General features: G+C 46.9%; 1 pseudogene; it reads left to right on the forward strand.

Moving 5' to 3' along the window:
* Positions 1-12,494: 12,494 nt before the first annotated feature.
* On the forward strand, positions 12,495-18,600 carry LOC129333933 (uncharacterized protein K02A2.6-like; annotated as a pseudogene).
* Positions 18,601-20,770: the final 2,170 nt, after the last annotated feature.

Raw genomic sequence — 20,770 nt, forward strand, 5'->3', positions numbered from 1 at the left:
CACATAGTTCTTTGGAAATCACAGTTCCGAAACTGAAATGGATTTTTTTTCCAATGCACACCCCTAGTTAGAACTATCATACAGAAGTTTAACAACCACATTCAATTTATATACCACCCTTCAAGACAACTTAACACCCACCCAGAGTGGTTTACAAAGTATGTCATTATTAGACATGCGCACGAACTAAAAAAATTTAAGGACTGCAGTTCGTGGTTCTGTGCCAACGACGATCCCGAGATCACGAACCGCAACAAACATTTTCCGTTGCCGAACCGGTTCGTGGAGCTCAGAACGACCACTGTTGCACTTAGAGAGCCCATATTCCCGAGGAGTGTTTTGCAGGCTCTCCTACAGCCATTAACCAAGTTTGGACAAGATTGCAAAAGGGATCTTGGAGTTATACCCTCTCTAATCCAAGGCCCCCAGTAAACTCCCACTCGATACAATTAGAGCCACAGGTTGATGTTGGCCCAGTGCACAGAAGGTGGATGGTGATGGTGGCTGCCGAGTCTGGCTGGCATAGGGAGGTGGAGACGAGCCACCTCCCCTCAGGGGGCGGGGGATCTGGACACTCGCCAGTGGCACCCCCCATGTGCCCGCCCGCCAGGCCAAGGAAGAGCACGCTGGTATTCCCAGCAAGGGCAGGAATGGTAGGTACTGCTGGTGGCCGCCGGGTCTGGCGGGCATGGAGAGGTGGTGACGAGCCATCTCCCCTCAGGGGGAGGGGGATCTGGCCGCTTGCTGGTGGCACCCCCCATGTGCCCGCCCGCCAGGCCAAAGTGGAGCACGCTGGTATTCCCAGCAAGGGCAGGAACGTGGTTGATGCCAGTGGCTGCTGGGACTGGTGGGCACGGGGAGATAACGATGAGCCACCTCCCCTCAGGGGGCAGGGGGTCTGGCTGCTCGCTGGTGGCACCCCCCATGTGCTTGCCCGCCAGGCCAAAGTGGAGTGCGCTGGTATTCCCAGCAAGGGCAGGAATGGTGGGTATTGCCAGCGGCCACCAGGCCTGGCAGGCATGGGGAGGTGGCAACAAGCCACCTTCCCTCAGGGGGTCTTGCCGCTCCCTGGTGGCACCACCCATGTGCCCGCCCACCAGGCCAAAGTGGAGCATGCTGGTATTCCCAACAAGGGCAGGAACGATGGGTACTGCTGGCGGCTGCCTGGCCTGGCAGGCACGGGGAGGCGGTGACAAGCCACCTCCCCTCAGGGGTCTGGGGGTCTGGCTGCTTGCCGGAAGCACCCCCCCATGTGCCCACCCACGAGGCCAAAGTGGAGCGCAGTAGTATTCCCAGCGCAGGCCGGAAGAAGGGTGATGATGGTGGCTGCTCGTCCTGGTGGGCACGGGGTGGCGGTGATGAGCCACCTCCCCTTTAGGGGGCAGGGGGTCTGGCCACTTGCCGGCAGCACCCCCCATGTACCCGCTCACCAGGCCAAAGAGAAGCGCGCTGGTATTCCCGGCGTAGAAGGGAAAGGGCATGTCATTCGGACGGGGGCCTGATCCCCCAGCAACTGCAGGTCCTCACCCGAGGGTCCCACTGAGGAACAGTGCAGCTGCAGCCTGCAGTACCCACCTTACTGCCTTGCCGGAAAGGATGGGAGTGAGAGAACATGTCATGTTGGGGGTAAGTGGGAAGATCCCCCTACAACCGCCTGGCCTCACACGAGCGTGCATTTATTCCCAGCGAGCGCTGAAGGGCGGGTGATATCCCCTCTCTTTCTATTTCAATCTCTATCTGTTTCTACGTACAGTTGGCCAACCATATACCATTCTCTAACCGTTTACATACATTCTCTAATATATGTACATACAGTCTAGTGTATTTTTCATTATACTTACACATTCTGTAATGTTTGTCTCTTTCTCTATTTTTTATTTTCAATCCTTTTCTCCATTGCTGTGTCATGTTCTGTTCAATTCTATATCTCCTTGATGCATTCACATTCCATTTCTACTTCTAGAACAGTTGACTTCTGTTTCTCTGTTTCTCCATCACTGTTTATTCGCTACTTTCTATCTCTGTCTGCTTCTTCCTGTGTGTTTCCACCACTATTTATCTGAATCTATCTCTTTCTACATATATATCTGCCCTTTATTATTTCTTTCCATCTCTAGCTGTCTTTTTTCCCCTCTTTCTATAACTATATTGTTTTCTACATTCCTTTCTCTATCTTCATCTATATGGATGCTCATGGGTCCATCCTTTTTCCAATGATTTTGTTTTTGTTTTTCAACACATCTATCTGTCTCTCTGTCTTGTTCTGTCCGACATGTGGAGGGGGAGCAGCAAGATCCCCCAGCAACCTTCGGCGGGTTCTCACCCGGGGTCCCACTGAGGATTTCTCTGGTGGCCGCCAGCACCACCCACCTTCCTGCCTTGATGGAAAGGACGGGAGTTCCAGGACACATTCCCACCCAGCTGAAAGGGGTCCCATCAGTCCCATTGACAGGGGAGCCACCATTCTGTGCAACCGTCTGTATCCGTACAGAATACAATTGGCTGCGCTATTGCTACCGAGCTGTGTAACCAAGGAGGGAGGAGTAACAGGATAGTCCCTTGTGAAGCAGCAGCTAACATGACCCACCATCCTGCCTTTGCAGAAAGTAGGGGATGGGCAGGACAGGAGACATTGCTTGGATGGGTCAGAGTGGTTCCTGAGAGGGGGAGACAGAAATGGGACAGCAGCAGCAGCAGCTGACATCGGCCATCTTCCTGCCTTTGTGGGAAGGACATGAGTCAAGGGACCCATTCTCCCCTGCTCAGAGGGCTCAGCATTTGCGGTGGATAGGGGCACCGTGCGCCTTAACTATATGTGCAACAGTTCCTGAGCTGTTGTGCAAGTGCCCAAAGGAGGCTGCCTCTATCATCACCTACTTTCCTGCCTTCATAGAAAGGAGGTGTCATGATGATCTGGCAGTGCCAGGAAGGCCTATCAAGGTCTCAGAAGCCTGTTAGCAGTGGGACTGGACCTGGCTAAATCTGACCCAAACGTGCCAGCCCTCATTCAAGATACCCACAGGACTTGATGGGCAAGGGTGCGTGGCGACAGCATGGTGGTGAACTGTTTTAGTAGCCTGCAGAAGCCCAGGCAGTTCACGCTGGATAGGGGCAAGCCATGTAGGGTAATTGTCTCTGCCAAGACATGAAGGCCCGCCTCTGGAGCCATCAGCCTCGAGGTTCTAAGTGGCACTGTCCCAGATCCCGAGGGGACAGCCTCCACTAGTGCAGCCTGCCAGAGCGCTCTGCTCCCACCAGTGTCACCCTCAGGGGAAAGTGACCCTCCCACTGACCCCCGCTCAGAAGAGATGGTCGCCCTCTTCCCCCCCCCCAGATGTTTCACTGGGTGAGGAGGGAGAAAGGCTCGAGTGATGCTTCTTTAGGTGCCGAGTCAGGGCCGTCGAAGACAGGTGCTTCAGGTTTTTGCCCCTGCACACTAGGACATCAAAGGCACGGCACCACACCACATGGGGGTCATTAGGAAGGGCCCAAAAGTGCCTCCATATGGAGGCGTTGAAACGTGGACCATTAACTGTCCCAGGGGACTGTACTGTTACAGTCTGCGCTGCGGAGCTGGCCATGGATGATGGGGTGAGGGGTGGACTGCCTGGGGGGACACCACTGAGAGTTTGGGATGGGGATGGGAGGGATATTTCATAACACACATACCATTCCTCTAGGGATCCATCGCCCACCCCCTCCTCAAAATGTTGAGAGAGATATCTCCACCCCTACGGAAAGACCACTTTGGCCTCCTCCACAGCCCCCACAGGTGAACTGAGGGGAGCAGGAGGACTCTCTGCTGCCCCCAAGCCACACCCAATACTGCTTTCCACAACTGAACCAAGAGGACTATCATCACACTTCACCTCACAAACACCCTTGGCTGCCAACACAAGAGGAAGACTCATTGGGCCACCAAACTAGAATTAAGGAGGACAGGAAAGGAGATGACTCTGTGTGCCCTCCACCGTGGTGCCCATTGAGCTTGGCCCCAGGGCCTGGCAGCAGCCCTGGAACCAGAGGGAGGGAGGGACTAGAGCCCTAGCCCACCATTCCCAGAGGCCTGACCAGATCAGGCACTAGTAATAATACTGTGAGCCCTCAGCCAGAGGGAGGGAGGCACTAGAACCCTAGCCCACCACTCCCACAGACCTGACCAGATCAGGCACTAAGAATACTCTGTGAGCCCTCAGGTGAGGTGCCTGTAGCCCAGCACACCAAAATACCTGTACAGAACAGGCACAGAGACTAATACTAATAATAGTAATAATAAGAATAATAATTAAAATGATAATGATTGTAATAATAATAATAATCATTTGTTGAGCCCTCATCTGAGGTGCCCACTGAGCTTGGCCCCAGGGCCTGGCAGCAGCCCTGGAACCAGAAGGAGGGAGGGACTAGAGCCCTAGCCCACCACTCCCAGAGGCCTGACCAGATCAGGCACTAGTAATAATACTGTGAGCCCTCAGCCGAGGTGCCCACTGAGCTTGGTCCCAGGGCCTCACAGCAGCCCTGGCACTAGAGCGAGGGAGGAACTAGAGCCCTGGCCCACCACTCCCAGAGGCCTGACCAGATCAGGCCCTAGTAATAATTCTGTGAGCCCTCATCTGAGGTGCCCACTGAGCTTGGACACAGGGCCTGGCAACAGCCCTGGCACCAGAGGGAGGGGGGACTAGAGCCCTAGCCCACTACTCCCAGAAGCCTGACCAGATCAGGCACTAGTAATAATGCTGTGAGCCCTCAGCCGAGGTGCCCACTGAGCTTGGCCCAGGGCCTGGCAGCAGCCCTGGAACCAGAGGAGATAGATCCTTATCCCCAAAATCCAAGCTTGATTATAATCTGTCTCTCTCCCCAAATGCTAGCAAGTAGCTATCAGCAGCTCTGTCGCACTCCACTGCTCGCTGAAAGTGAAACCCAACCTGGGAGCGCAGTGCTTTTTATAAGCTGAGGTCCCATAGAGCAATGCAGGATGTCTGTGTTTGGCCATCAGAGCTGCCTATCAGGGTTTGCAGGGATGAGATTGGAGTGCCCTTGACTACAGAACACCCCCTCCTCCCTCCCCCGGGTGTCTTCTCCCAACTTGTAAGTGCTTTGCAGCTCCATGGTTGGAAGGAAGACCTGCTGATCAAGGGAAGCTGGGCTTCCATTCGGGTTTCCAGGGCGACAGAAGGAGCGCAGACAGAGTTCAGGCATCCCCCTGGCTCCGTTTCCAGGGGAATTGATTCATGGCGCCTGATGGTCTGGCTTCCCGAACTGCGGCCAAACGCACCGAACCAGGCGAATTCCGAACGCTGGTTCGTTGGCCGTTGACAATCATGATCTGCCGGATCGCAATTGCGTGATCGCCAATTTCATGGGTTTTTGAAGTTTGTAATGCGCTTTGTGCCCATATCTAGTCATTATTATCCCCACAACAATTTTTTCTACTCTCATATTTATTCATAGTTCTTCTCCTGTATCCAGTCTCAACTGTTTTTAAATTGATTTGCAAAAGGTTTTATATGTGTTGGTCGCAGATTGTAATAATAAACTTGACTTGACTTGACTCCCCACAGCAATATCACCCTGTGAGGTGGGTGGAGCTGAGAGAGCTCTCAGAGAGCTGTGACTGACCCAAGGTCACCCAGCTGGCTTCAAGTGGAGGAGTGGGGAATCAAGCTCAGTTCTCCAGATTAGAGTCCCATACTCTTAACCACTACACCAAATGGTTAGCATGTTGCTATTCATGCAATTAAGAAATGGTAAGGAAGAGGGGGGAGGGAAAGCGGCATGGTATAGCCTGTTCTCATCAGATTTCGCAAGCTAAGCAGGGTTGGTACTTGAATGGGTGATTGCCCAGGAAGAATCTGCAGAGGAAGTCACTCCCAAATCACCTCTGCTTCTCACCTTGAAATCCCCTTGCTGGGGCTGGCATAAGTTGATTGTGACTTAATAGCACGTGCATGCACACGCGTGCACACACACACACATACAGACGTGCTATATATAATGGCACCAATAAAGATAAGTAAGTTCTGAACAAACTGTGGTTTTTGCTTTCTTTTTCTGAACAACATTATCATTCATGGAGAACTGTTTTTGAAGTGCAGTGGAAGTAAGGGAGAATTGAAACTTGCCAATCAAAAGAGAAAGCAAAAATCTATTTGTGCATGTACAGATATCTGAAGAAACTTACTGTCTAGCAGGGTGCAGCTTCATTTCTCTATCCGGTGTCTGTTAAATAAATGATGTCATCTTCTGCACAGTTACGGTGACAATAGAGTTAGTTGGATACAACCAGCTTTTCCACTGGTAAAAAAGTAAAAAAGCAGTCCCTTTTTTCTCAAAACAACAAAAGGTTATACTAGGGATCATGGGACCTGCATGCATAAAAGGCATGCAGAATGGAAATTGTAATAAGGAGAGGAAATGAATGAGATTGAAAAAGCTGACATGATCCGGCACCCAGTGCCTGATTTTTTTGTTGCCATATAAAGAGGCTGAGAAGTTAGAGCAGAACCACAAGTGACAAAAGGCACAGATTGGACACTTGTCAGCTTCCCTCAAGTTTTGATGGGAAATGTAGGCATCCTGGTCTCGCAGCTTCACTCTCTGACTGCTGTCCAATGGACTTTTTAACTGTCACTTGTCCAACATTCCGCCAAGCCGCCTACATTTCCCATCAAAACTTGAGGGAAGCTGACAAGTGTCCAATCTGTGCCTTTTGTCACTTGTGGTTCTGCTCACAGAAAACAGCTTTGGCAGCAATCCAGATTAAGTTATCTCATTGCAATCAATATGGAGTTAAGTGCTTAACTGTACACATCAATGTGAAGGCATGCCTGATTACTGTGGACTGCAGTCTGTGTCATTTCCAAAGCAATGTCTGACTCCTGTCAGTCGTTATTGCCCTAATTGAGGACCCAAATGGAAGTTAAGTACATAGTTCACACCCTAAGGAATGGGGACTAGGGCTGAAATTCTAAAACTCTTACTAAGGGGTAAATATTGCTGAATCTCTGAGTCAGTATACTAACAGTGCTTTTTTAAGCAGATGTTTATCCTGTCTTCTAACCCAATTAGGGCCCTGAAGGTGGAAAACATTTAAAATGAACTTTAAAAACAATACACATACTAAAAACAATGTATAAAAATACAATAGCTGTTCAAATATATACAGGATCAGCAAGGAAATACCAAATAAATTTAAACAAAACAAAGAATGCTTATTATTGATGCCCTATTCTTTAAGCCCAGAATATACAATCAGAGAGAACTTGGAATACACCTTTTTAGACTTATAGTGCAATCCTAAGAAGAGTTACTCCAGTCTAGACCATTGATTTCAATGGGCTTAGACTGTTAATCTAGAAATCAACTGTAGTTTGCAACATGTGGCTGCATTTTGGAGATGAAATGCAATTTGGGTGGGTTTATGCATTCTATAAATAATAATAAACCCCTGGACACTGACACTCAACTACTCAGCAAGCCACCTGACCATTGAATATTATGCAGCACCGGTTCCAGGTTTTGGGGGGCCACCAGTCAGAGACTACCTCTTGCCTGATAACCGCTACTCACACATACACCCTCTACCCCCTGCTCATCACCATCACTTTCACATTCCTCTCCTCTGCCTATTTGTACCACTGTTCATACACTCACACCCTCACTGTCCTCCTATGCCTGCCTACTGTTTGTGTGCTTGCCCCACACTCCACATGCTTGTCCCTGCTTACCCCATTTGCTACTGCTTTTTGCCTCCCCACTTGTGGGGGTAGTGGCAGCAGCAGTTGGACCTGTGGGAAGAAGTGGGTCTCTGTAGGTGCCTCGCTTCAGCAGATGCTGACACCAGTCCTGTCTCAATGTTAATCCTACTGAACATTTCTAAAGTCCATAAATTAAAACTCAAAGGTATCTGGCACATCTGGTACGAATGCCCTGAGCAATGAAATTACTGCCTTTAGGATATTTATGTGTTTTATTTTATACAGGCTTTCAATAGAGACTACATGAGGACTTTATCTACAAAACTCTTGAGGATTAGTAGAGATTAAATATAATTAATTAATAGTCAACCAAGGGGTCTCATGTCACTGGAAAGGGGCTCTAGTTTCAACAGCGTTCTCCTAAATTTTATATTCTTTACATTTTCTTTTAACACTGTTTTCTTAGAGTAATTTGCCAAATCATTTTGTATGATACTGAATGCTAATCTGAAGTCAGAAATGCATGGTCTGACAACAGTCACAGCAATGCTATTACAGATCACAGTGGGACTTTTGATATGAGTCCCTGGGTGAAAATATATAGCAGGGGACCAAAATAACATCTCACGTCTCAAAAGGAAGGCAGTGGAGGAATGTAAACATTAGAAGGAGAGGATGAAAGAGGAAATCAGATGATACAAAAAAGGAGATAGAAAATTGCTTCCATGTACACTTTGACAAACAATCAAATGACCAGGGTTGTTTTTTTCACTTTAATATAGTACAAAGAAGCTATGTGAAATGCCATGGTTCATATTGAGCAGGCAAACCAGCAAATTTCTTTTGCATCCCTAAATGCAAACTGAAATGCTATCTCAACATTTACAATCAATAAATGTAGTTTGTATTGTGAATTATATTTTCCCCAGAATTTATGTATTCATTCCTATTAGTACTCTACTATACTCACTGTCTATCACTCACTGACAGAACCAAGATTGGGGCCAAAACAGCCAGCATCGGGCCTGAATCAGCCTGGAACATGCTACTGCCGGGCAAAGGAACCCTCCCCAACCTGACAGTGGCCCAATCCTGGCAGTTTCTGGCCCATTTCAGCCATTTTGGGCCAAAACAGGCCCAAAAGGGTTGAAAGGGCCAAATACCCACCAATCATGTGGGTATTTGAAGAGGTGCTGGAATGCAGTTCTGCTGCATTCTGGCTGGAAAAAAATCCTGATTATAATGAAGTCATGTTTTGGTCATTAGAAGCTCTATTTTAGTCTTTTTGCTAGTCAGAGTATCTTTGAATAAGTTAACCATAAATGTATGCCACCAGGACTTCCACATAGGAAAGAAATGCAAAGGTGACTGGTACCATTTATGAATAAAAGAATAAGGTGACTAGCATTTTATGACTAGAACTTTTGCCAGAGGTGTGATATATTTACTCGCCTGCAGAAAAGTAGCCTGAATTGGCCATTTTGGCTGGAGCTCTTCTGAACTTGGAAGCCAAGCAGGGTTGGCCACCGTTGGTATCTGGATGGGAGAACACCAAGGAAGACCAGGGTTGACATGCAGAGGAAGGAAGGCAATCACAAACCGCCTCTGCTCATCTTAGGGTTGCCAGATCCCCTTACAGGGGTGTTCTTTCCATGTGTGCACAATGATGTCACTTCTGGAAGGAGTGCACAACCTGCATGCCCACCAGGAGGGCGCCTCCCAGGCCTGTTCCCTGGGCCTTCCCCCCACCCCCCACCCCCACCCCACTGGCCAGGTAAGAGGTGGGTAGGCATAGGCTGGGAGTGAGGGATCCCCCTCCCTCACCCCCACTGGGGGACTGGCAGCCCTAGCTCATCTGTTGCCTGGAACACCCCATGAGTTGGTTGGGACACAATCTTGCATTATTATTATCCAGAAAATCCTATTTAAAAACACAAAATGTATTCATGGATGCTTATGGGAACATCTCAAAATGATAACCAGTAACTTCATGAGAATTAGTTTGTAAGCTGGTTGGCCATGCAAAGTATGCATGCATTGGATTGTTCTTGTCTAATACAAAACATCATTCTGAATACAGAATGTCATTCTTGCTACGTTTTAACTTGCAGGAGAAAATCAAAAATAACTTACTTGAAGAGTCATACTTATTTTGAAAGTCAGTGGCATGTTAGAAACACCTGACTTCACTTTTCATTTTCTGTACTTATAACTCTGGAAAAATCAGTGCTTTGTTTTGCAACAAGTTTCAGTTGTCTCTTTTTGTAAAAGGTGCACATGAAAAAAGCAACATATGTTAAGCTAAATACCATAAACCACTGTGATGTGTTACTGGAGATAACAGCTCCTTGTTACAGATAGTCAGGCTAGTCAGTCAGAAAGATTAAAAGTGCAGATTCCAGAAAGAGATAACTAGAATTGTATGGGGAAACTAATGTGACCACTGTTTTAATTGTAGCCCAGAAGTTTTCAGCTAGCATTTTATCCTTGCCCTTGCAGCTATGAATGAGACAAAATGTACTGAAAACAAAAGTAGATTGCATTTGATGTCTCTGTCTGTCCATTGTCACATACATCCATTTGAGTTAATGTTAGGTGATGTGTGTTAATAGTCTGATAATGGTGATGATTTTTTTTCTCATTTTCTTTTGTGAGCCATCTTGAGCAGGCATCTGAAGAGGTAGCATATGATTTTTTAAAAAATAAATATAAATAAATGCATCTACTTGTACAAGGCCTGAACCAGAACCACTGAATCCTATGTGACCTTTTGCATTGGCTCTATCGGGATCAGAATGAAACTCTTATCTTGGTCCTATATAATAACATTATAATAATAACATTCGATTTATATACCCCCCCCCTTTCAGGACGACTTAACACCCACTCAGAATGGTTTAAAAAGTATGTTATTATTATACCCATAACAATCACCCTGTGAGCTGGATGGGGCTGAGAGAGCTTCTAGAAGCTGTGACTGGCCCAAGGTCACCTAGCTGACTTCAAGTGGAAGAGTGGGGAATCACACCTGGTTCTCCAGATTAGAGTCCCGCGCTCTTAACCACTATACCAAACTTAGCAATATGTGCTAAGAATAATTTGAAATAAAGTAGCCAAAGTAAGAACATATATAAAGGAAATTTTGAAAGTCTATCTGGCCACATATATCAGCTTTGTATGTCAATGGAGGTAAAGAAGAGACAAGGTCTGGGTTTTTAAAATGGATATCATTGTTATTGAAAATAAACTGTGCACAGGCAGAAACCATCCAATATAAGAAGATCCCATTACCCAAATATGAGAGCATATGTTCTTTCTTGCTGACACATAATTTACATCAATTCTTTATTGATATGAATCTGTTACTTCTCTTCCCCCCTCCCCCCAGTAATGCTAAGGGTTAGGCTTGTAGGGTCAGAGAGGTCCCATGATGCAGCAATCTTGCTGAAGCTAATCAACCAATTAACTGTGAGCCAGCTCAGTGCCTTGATGTGAAACCTCTGAGGGCCAAGCTACAAGTGACAAATGACACTTGAACAGCAAATGTATTTCTCCCTGTTCACTTGCCCTCCACTCAATCCACTTGCCGTTCAAGTGTCATTCGTCACTTGTAGCTTAGCCCTTAGGCACCCTATATACTCTGTCTTGAGTTCCATGGCAGATGAAACGCGAGAGATAAAATAAATAAGTGGCTTAAGTGCTAAGTATTTTGCCATTCTAGTCAGTGTATGGAAACTCTAATAAAGATTTCAGACACCCTAATATATTCTCTTTATTAGGGATGAAACCAAATTGTGAAACTTTTTCTGATTCAAGTCAAATCAAGTCTGTTCCTCTCTTGTGGGAAATGAACTCCTCTGTCTTTATTTTTGCGGCAATTTCTATTTCCTCACACTACAGTTTTGATGTCAAAATAAGCATATTTTACAATACTATTTTGATATCAGTTGTGTATAAATGCCATAAACTGGTGATGACGTAAACTGCATATAAATGACCTTATAGGAGGTCATAAACAAAATAAAAGAATCATTAGTGCCAGCAGTTAAATGAGGCAAACCAAAATTGGTGATAATGACAAATTACATAACGGAAATGGCTACATTGGCTCATAGCTACACTGGCTGTGCCTGTACTTCCAAGGCAACAACCAAAAGGAATCTCCCTGCAAGGCTAACTATTTCATTACCAAATAACATATTGGGGAATGTTTTGAACTAAGATCATTTTCAATTTGTAGTACATTGAATGTTGTCTATGTAATAGAGTGTTCATGTAATAGAGTGTTCATGTCCAATGCTGTATGTGGGCAGCACAACTAGATCAGTTAGAGAGAGAGTCCAAGGACATATATCAAGGATTAAGGGAAAACCTTTAGCAGCACCTCTGCCTCAGCATTTTGCTGAAAAACATAAAGGAGAATGGGAGTGTAAATAGATGGTCTGGTTTGTGGCTGATAAAGAAATTCAAAGAAATATTCAACGAATTTTACTCCAAAGAGAGGCTTGCTGGATCTTTAAATTACAGACATTAGCCCCATCACTTAACAATGAATGGGATCTTTCTTGTTATTTGTAAATTTATTATTGTATGTACCTTTAAAACTTGGCAGCCTGTAATTGATAGAACTTGGCCATTTCCACACGTCTTACCTTTTGCCGGCACATCGCAGAAGACAACATCTTCACACACAAAATCGCACCAGGAAGATGCTGTTATTACGTGAGAAGATGCTGTCTTCCGCGATAACAGTGTCTTCCTGGCGCGATTTTGCATGCAAAGACACTGTCTTCCGCGATGTGCCAGCAAAAAGTAAGACATGTGGAAACGACCCTTGTTAAGTATCAAGAAGCAGTGCTTAATGTTTACAGGACATGGCTGTCTGAAAGAGAATCATGCTCATGTAACTTTATCTTGCTGGAGTGAGTATGTAAGATGATATTTGTACCTAATAATTGTATTTGCACTAGAGTAGCAGATTGTTCTGGTATTTTTATTCTGTTACAGGAGTTTTGATAATCTTTTCCCTTGATAAAGCTCTTTGGAGCAAAACAATAGTTGCTGCTGGCATGGATTTCATCATTGGGTGGACCATTATGGACGTTCGTGTCTCCCGGTTGTACCTGTTGGCAGACAAGCATGAGTTATACAATTTGGCCGTCAATTTGAATAAAGATACCTACCATGGATGTACACAGTCTTGTGAAGATTTATCATAAAATACATTGCTACTATTTAAAGGAATTTACGTCAATAAGCCCCCGGCCCCGCTCTTACCGGGGCCCGGCGTTTGCGGGGCTTGCAGGCAGGGGAAGACATGCAGGAGTGGCTTCTTCCAGCCCCAGCTCTGTGACACGCGGCTCCAATCGGAGCTGCACGGAGGCAATTCCCAGCCCAGCCAATCAGTGGCTGGTGGGGGAATTCAAGTAGTGGGCCGTTGCTGGACCTGAGGGAAGAGGTTTTCCCTCAGGTCCTCCCCCAACTTACTTAGCCGGGGTCAGAGCGCGTCCCTTTTCAGTCGGCTCCAGAACTGCAAAACCCTCCCACCCTCAGCTAATTTACATCTGTGTTTGGTGTCTCAAGTTCCATTGCAGTCAGGTATGGCTCTGTATTAGCATATGGTTAGCATTCCCTGTTAATGTCTGACATACTGTTTTAACCAGCTGTTAAATAAAGGGACTCTTTGGAACAGTCTCTCTGTTGAATTAGTCACAACTTGGGGTTGGGTGGTTGGGCGTTGGGCACCGATCCCTTCGGGGGAAATCAGGGCCTGCTGGCACTGTTTCCCATAGATGGGGATCCCCATAAGGGATCTTGGACCAGGCATGGTAGCAGCAGGCCCAGCTTGGGGGGCTGCCGGGGCATGCCTGCTTCAGGTGATGGGGGAACCACACAAAGGCTTCCGCCCAGTGTGGAACCCACAAGCGTCATCCCGGGGTGTCCCCCTTCAGCAGGCGTGCTGAGGGGGTTAGATGGTCATCGGCTGGCAGGCGGGTCACCCGATGCTGGGATCCGTGCCCTACGCCGCCAACGCTCCTTTTCCTTTTCTGTAATCAATAAAGTTGTGGCCTGTTTTCATCCAACAAAGCTGTTGTGTAATTCTTTCCTGCACTGGGACCCTGCCTTTGAGCTTGCCCCGCAAGCATCCTAAGAGGAAGTCTCCTTTAATGTTTATGCAAGACAGATAATACTCACAGAGGAATTTTTTCCAGAAGGAACTATTTATGGTCATGTTGGATAGTCAATAATAATCTTAATTTTTGTATGAACATTTTCTTAATCTTTATAATGATGGAATCAGATTATTGATTATAATATTGTTATTTATAGTAAGTTAATTATAAGTAGACTAGCACTTTGAGCACATTGCACTTTATTATTGAATGTATAATAAAATATAAAAAATTAATATTTATTGTTGATTGATTGCTTTAATAAGTTTACTTGTATGTTATTTGGCGATGAAATAATTAGCCTTGCAGGGGGCGTTCCCTTTGGTTGTTTCAATTCCAGTTGCAGGGTTGCCTCTTTTTTTCTATAATCTGTACTTCCAAGGCATGCTGAAACCATCATGACTTAGGCTTGTATCATGTTTGCATGTTGCAATCCTGGACATTATTGTTCAGCAAATATGTCAGTGTAATGTATTGGTCGAACTCTAGCTTGCAAGAGAACTCAAGGCTATGCTATCATTGGTTACAAATTATGGATAGCAGCCAATCAGGGTGATAAGATAAAGACCAATCACAGAGCTGTAAATAAGTTACAATGTATATGGGGTATGCAAACGATGGTATTGTAAAGTATGTGTTTTCATTGGCTATCAGTTATTCTAAGGGCGGAGCTGCTGTATATATATATTGAGGGGTTCTGTTCAGTTGTTGTTGTGTGTGTTCCTGCTAAATAAAGAGCTGTTGATTTACCTCAAGTCTGAACCCACTATTTAATACTGGCGACGAGGATGGGATCTCTGATTGGGTATGCAGCCCCAATACCAGAGCGAAATCACTAACAAGGTGCTTGGGTAGGCAGCCCCGAGATCTGAGCTGAAATATTAAGCTTGGGAAGGTAGCCTGAGAACAGAACAAATTACTTGCCAGCAAGGAACTGTCGCCTCAGCCATCCGGCATACACTCGCTTTGTCCAAAGGGCAGACATGGTCACTAAGGGCCACTTGGAACCGTTTGACTCAACAGCCAAGGACTGGGAATCATACATTACCCGGTTCGACTTCTACCTTGAGGCAAACAAGACTGAAGACACAGATCTCGCGAGATCAACGTTCTTCAGCATGTGTGGGTGTTCCACGTTTGGCACTAGTGGTGCCAGCCCCGCTTCAAACTATAGCATTCGACACAAAAAAAAACAGACTCAAAGAACACTTCTCACTACAGTCATCAGAAATAGCCAGCAGGCACGCGTTCTACAAGCGCAACCAGGCACAAGGGGAATCCATAGCGGCATTTGTCACAGCCCTCCGATAAGCAGCCCAGCAATGCAATTTCCCTGACCTAGAGATGGCACTTCAGGACAGGTTAGTGTGTGGGCTGTGGGATGAAAAACTCCAAAGGTGACTATTTGCGAAGAAAGAGCTGACTTTCAAAACGGCACATGAGGAGGCCCTTGCCGCTGAAGTGGCAGAACAATCCGCAAAGGAGGTCCAGCAGTCGCACACTCTACTGCCGTCCCGCAGGTCCGAACAGGTACATCAGAGGTGCGTAGAGGACCTGCCATCCTCAGAGGAAGACGAGGAAGAATTACTGCGAATTAAGTTCCAAGACAAGAAACAAGGGGACCCCCAGCATTTCAGGGCACCCCTTGCGCAAGCTGTGGGGGACCTCACTGGAGGAAGTCATGCCAGTTCCGGGACGCACAATGCCGGAACTGTGGGAAACTGGGACATATCGCTCGTGCCTGCTGCTCTGCAAAGAACCAAGACGGGTCACCCAAGTCCAGCCACAAGTCATCGCTGGGTTACAAAAAGGCATCAAACCGTAAGAGCGACTGCCACACAACCACAATATGCCACGCTGAGGTAGCCCAGACCAGTGAATCGTCGGTGCAAGCATTACAACCTCCAAGTAGCGAAAAAATAAAGGTGACGGTGAAGATCCAAAACATGCCATGTGAGATGGAAGTCAACTCAGGGTCAGTGTTATCCATCATCTCTTTGCGCACACTACAGATGATATGCTGAAAATCATCCACACCTCATCTTGAATCAGCAGACATGGTGCTGAAAGATTTCCAAGGTCGCCACGTGCTGATCATGGGCATCGGCACGTTCCAAATAAAGTACAAGGACTTTACAGGCCCACTACGATTAGTGGTAGTTCAAGGCCGCCAACCAAGCTTACTCGGTCTTGACTGGTTCCGACCTCTCGGCATCCTAATCGCAGGCGTGCAGCAGCTGCATCATGAGGAGGTGGCATCAGTATGCAGAGAGTTCCCAGCAGTCTTCGATGGGGCCCTTGGCAATTACACAGGGCCGCCTGTCTCGTTTGACCTAAACCCAGCCGTGGCCCCCATCCGCCTGAAGCCTCGCAGGGTTCCATTTGAGCTCAAGCCAAAGATAGATGAGGAACTGGATTGACTGATCAAACAGGGAATCCTGGAACCAGTTTCTCATGCCAAATGGGAAACTCCCATAGTAACCCCACTGAAGCCCAATGGAGCAGTCCGAATTTGTGCAGACTATAAATGCACAATCAACAAAGCACTGCAGCAACAAGCCTACCCAGTACCAGTCGTGAGCCATCTCTTGGCATCGCTCCAAGGGGGAAAGATTTTTGCCAAGCTTGATCTGGCACAGGCTTACCAACAGCTACCCGTGGACAAGGCAACGGCCGAAGCCCAAACGATCGTGACACACCGGGGGGCTTTCAATGTTAAAAGACTACAATTCGGCGTCAACGTTGCCCCAGGAATTTTCCAGGGCATCATGGAAGGACTTCTATGCGGGATTCCAGGCGTCATTCTGTATTTTGATGATGTCCTAATCGCGGGAGAGTCAGAAGGCGCACTTGCAGAGAGGTTTCGCTGTGTCCTTCGCAAACTACAGGACACCGGCTTAAAGGTAAAGAGAGAGAAATGCCAGTTCGCTGTCGAAAGTGTGGAGTTCCTGGGATTCCTCATTGACACAGCTAGTATACACCCCACACCAGCAACGGTACGGGCCATTAAGGGTGCGCCTCCACCAGGATCGAAGAAGGAACTACAGTCCTTCCTGGGCCTATTAAACTTCTACCACTCCTTCTTGCCACATAAGGCTTCAGTCGCAGAGCCCCTGCACTGCCTCCTAGATTCCTCCACCCCCTGGGGGTGGGGCAGAAGAGAAACCGTGGCGTTCGAAGCGGTGAAAAAACTACTGTCATCCGAGAGCGTGCTGACACACTTTGATGAGGAAAAACTGATCGCACTTGCCTGCGACGCATCCCCATATGGTATCGGAGCTGTCCTAAGCCACAGAATGCCCACCGGGCACGAGGCGCCCATTGCCTACTTTTCGAGAACATTGTCGACTGCGGAAAGGAACTATGCCCAAATAGACAAAGAGGCTCTGGCAATTGTAGCTGGAGTAAAAAAGTTTCATGATTACCTCTATGGCCGGAAGTTCCTCATTGCAACCAACCACAAACCACTCCTGGGATTACTCGCTCCAGACAAGCAAACACCCCAAATCCTTTCGCCCAGAATGTTGCGGTGGACAGTGTTCATGTCTGCCTACTCCTACGAATTACAGCACCGCCCAGGCAAAGCAATGGGACATGCCAACGCCCTGAACCGCCTGCCACTGGCTGACCAGGGGACCGACCCATCTCCAGCTCATCACATCATACTGCTGGAAGACTTGCCGAGTCCACCACTCAGAGCCTCCGATGTAGTGACACATGCTGCTAAAGACTGCACCCTCAGCCGCGTACTCAACTGGGTGTGGAGGGGGTGGCCATCGGGCCAGCTGGCCGAGCAGTTTCGGCCATTCGTCATTAGACAGCACAAACTCTCAGTACACAAGGGCTGTCTGCTATGGGGGAATCGAGTTGTAATCCCCAGCAAACTGAGACAACAAGTGCTGGAGGCACTACACAGTGGACACCCGGGTATAGTGCACATGAAGGCAATGGCACGCAGCTATGCCTGGTGGCCGGGCATGGATAGGGCTATCGAGGAATGGGTCCACACCTGTCAGCCATGCCAAGAAACATGCCCAGCTCCAGCACAAGCTCCAGTACACCCGTGGGAGTCAGCAAGAGCACCCTGGTCCAGACTACACATTGATTTTGCCGGGCCATTTCAGGGACAAACCTTTCTAATCGTCGTGGACTCTTACTTAAAGTGGCTAGAGGTTGTCCCTGTCTCTACAATGACTACTGCTGTGGTCATTCGGGCCCTACGTCAGCTGTTTGCAACGCACGGTTTGGCCGACATGGTAGTATTGGATAACGGAACACAATTCACATCAGCTGAGTTCCGGCAGTTCCTGGCCAACAACAGCATCAGGCAAGTCACTTCCGCTCCATTCCACCCTTCCACCAATGGGCAGGCAGAACGGATGGTGCGGACAACAAAGGACAGCCTTCGGCGAATCAGCCAAGGAGACTGGCAGTCGCGATTGGCTGCGTTCCTGTTACAGCAACACGTCATGCCGCATTCCACGACAGGCCGTAGCCTTGTGGAACTACTGATGAACAGGAAGCTCACCTTGACTCTCAACAGACTGAACCCCAACCTATCACCCGGGGAAAGGCCCATGCCGGAAGCAGAGGTGAGAACCTTCCAGCCAGGAGACCTTGTGTACGCCCGCGACTACAGCGAATGTCTACCGTGGGTGCCCGTGTCTGTAGATGCCGCAACGGGACCAGTATCATACGCCGTTGTCGCGGCTGATGGCAGGAGACTATGACAACACGTGGACCAGCTGCAACGCAGATGGCCGGCAAGGACAATGGGGCCGGAGAGCGTACCAATGCCGAGTGTGCAGGAAGACACCGTTGCTCAAGGAACGGACAGTGAATCCATACCACGGCATGCACCGACAGTCAGACCACAGGCTGCAGAGGCAAGTACTACCCCTGGGAACCAAGCGGACTTAAGTAATGGGCTAACATCTGCACCTACTCCGGCTCCATTGAGAGACTCAAATTGTCCATTGCCTCAAATGACCATACGGCGGTCCCAGTGGACTCGGACTCCTCCCAGTCACCTGAAAGACTATATTTGTTTCTGTACTATGCATCTGACGAAGAGAACTTGATTCTCGAAAGCTTATGCTACAATAAAATTGGTTAGTCTTAAAGGTGCTACTGGACTCTTTTTGATTTTGCTACTACAGACTAACACGGCTAACTCCTCTGGATCTACATTTGTTAGAAGGTCAATTTTGACTTAGGAGGGAGGAGTGTAATGTATTGGTCGAACTCTAGCTTGCAAGAGAACTCAAGGCTATGCTATCATTGGTTACAAATTATGGATAGCAGCCAATCAGGGTGATAAGATAAAGACCAATCACGGAGCTGTAAATAAGTTACAATGTATATGGGGTATGCAAACGATGGTATTGTAAAGTATGTGTTTTCATTGGCTATCAGTTATTCTAAGGGCGGAGCTGCTGTATATATATATTGAGGGGTTCTGTTCAGTTGTTGTTGTGTGTGTTCCTGCTAAATAAAGAGCTGTTGATTTACCTCAAGTCTGAACCCACTATTTAATAGTTAGGTTGCCCACAAACATCTTGAGCCTGTTTGCTGGTAGCATGCACTGCCATGGTCAGGCTAAATGAGATGCCAGGCAAGTGTTCTCTAACATGTTGAATGATGTAATTTTAACTGGGAAATGTAGTTTTCAAAGACAGAGCTGGACAATATTCCCTCACTGCCCTCTACTTCCTCAGCTGATTGCTCAGCCTCTTATCTGCTGTTACTGCAAAGGAGAATGGTGAAATTTTCCAATTGATTTCTTTAGCTATCTCAACACCAAGAGGACTGACTATTTAGGAAGGAACCTCCCATTGCCCCAACCACAAGTTGATTAAACAAAGAATCACATCAATGCATGTTCTTACACAGCCTCATGTGAGTCATAGTTTATCTCCTCCCCTCACTGCTGCTGCTGCTGCTGCCTATTGTTATTGCTCAGGTAGCTTCCTTATAGAAAAGCTTATGTAGTCAGCTGAGGCATTTTGCAATAGATTTGTACCTCCATCAATGGCTGGCAGGATGCAGATAGTTTAAAGGATACTTTCTACTGTACATGTGCAAAGAGACTGATCTGGGCACTGTAATGACCTGACCCATCAGATGCATCTGATGGAGAGAGCAGTGATTCTTGCAAGAGATAAACAAAAACTGCCAGCCATGGCAAATGTGCAGCTGCAAAACTGCCCAACTCAGTGCTAGAGTCAGACAGAAAACTCTGGGCAGAAGGCTAACTGATCCAAAGCTCAATTTCTGGGTTATGGATGGCTGTCATAGAAAGAATGTTTTCCATATTTGGGGCAATGTTTTAAGCATGCCTAATCTGTTCCTACAGATTATAGATGCTTTAATTACTTATCTCTTTCCACAGTCTTCCAACCAAGATTTTGACATGTCTTAACTTGGTTTTGAATGAGTTTCTCATAAAACTTATAGCAGTACTAATTTCACCATGGAGCTTCTGCCTCAGCAGGAGAGGGAATTGAGAAAAGATGCCAGCATGAAATATCTAGCCTGAGTGTTTTTTTTAAATACCTCTTCCTGCAGTATTTATAGCCTGGGCACAAACCCTTGGGCGCATTGACCATGAGTCTTAGCCCATGGATTACCCCTTCACAGCCTTGGCTAGAAGAATTAACCTGGCAGATATCAACCTAGAGTATCTGGATTACCTTTTGTTTTTGGTTTTTGTATATTTGTTGAAAGTATTTTTTTTGTATATTTGTTGAATGTATATTTTTATAAGCTCCTTTGAATTCCCATTGAAGAGTGGAATGAACAGCTATTAAATAAAATAAATAATAAACAAACATGCTATCCAGGATTAGAAACAACCATTATTATAATGTATTAAATTCAGGTCTGATTGTGTCTCATTTC

This window comes from Eublepharis macularius, chromosome 7 (genome assembly GCF_028583425.1).
Source record: "Eublepharis macularius isolate TG4126 chromosome 7, MPM_Emac_v1.0, whole genome shotgun sequence".
Classification (NCBI taxonomy): Eukaryota; Metazoa; Chordata; class Lepidosauria; order Squamata; family Eublepharidae; genus Eublepharis; species Eublepharis macularius.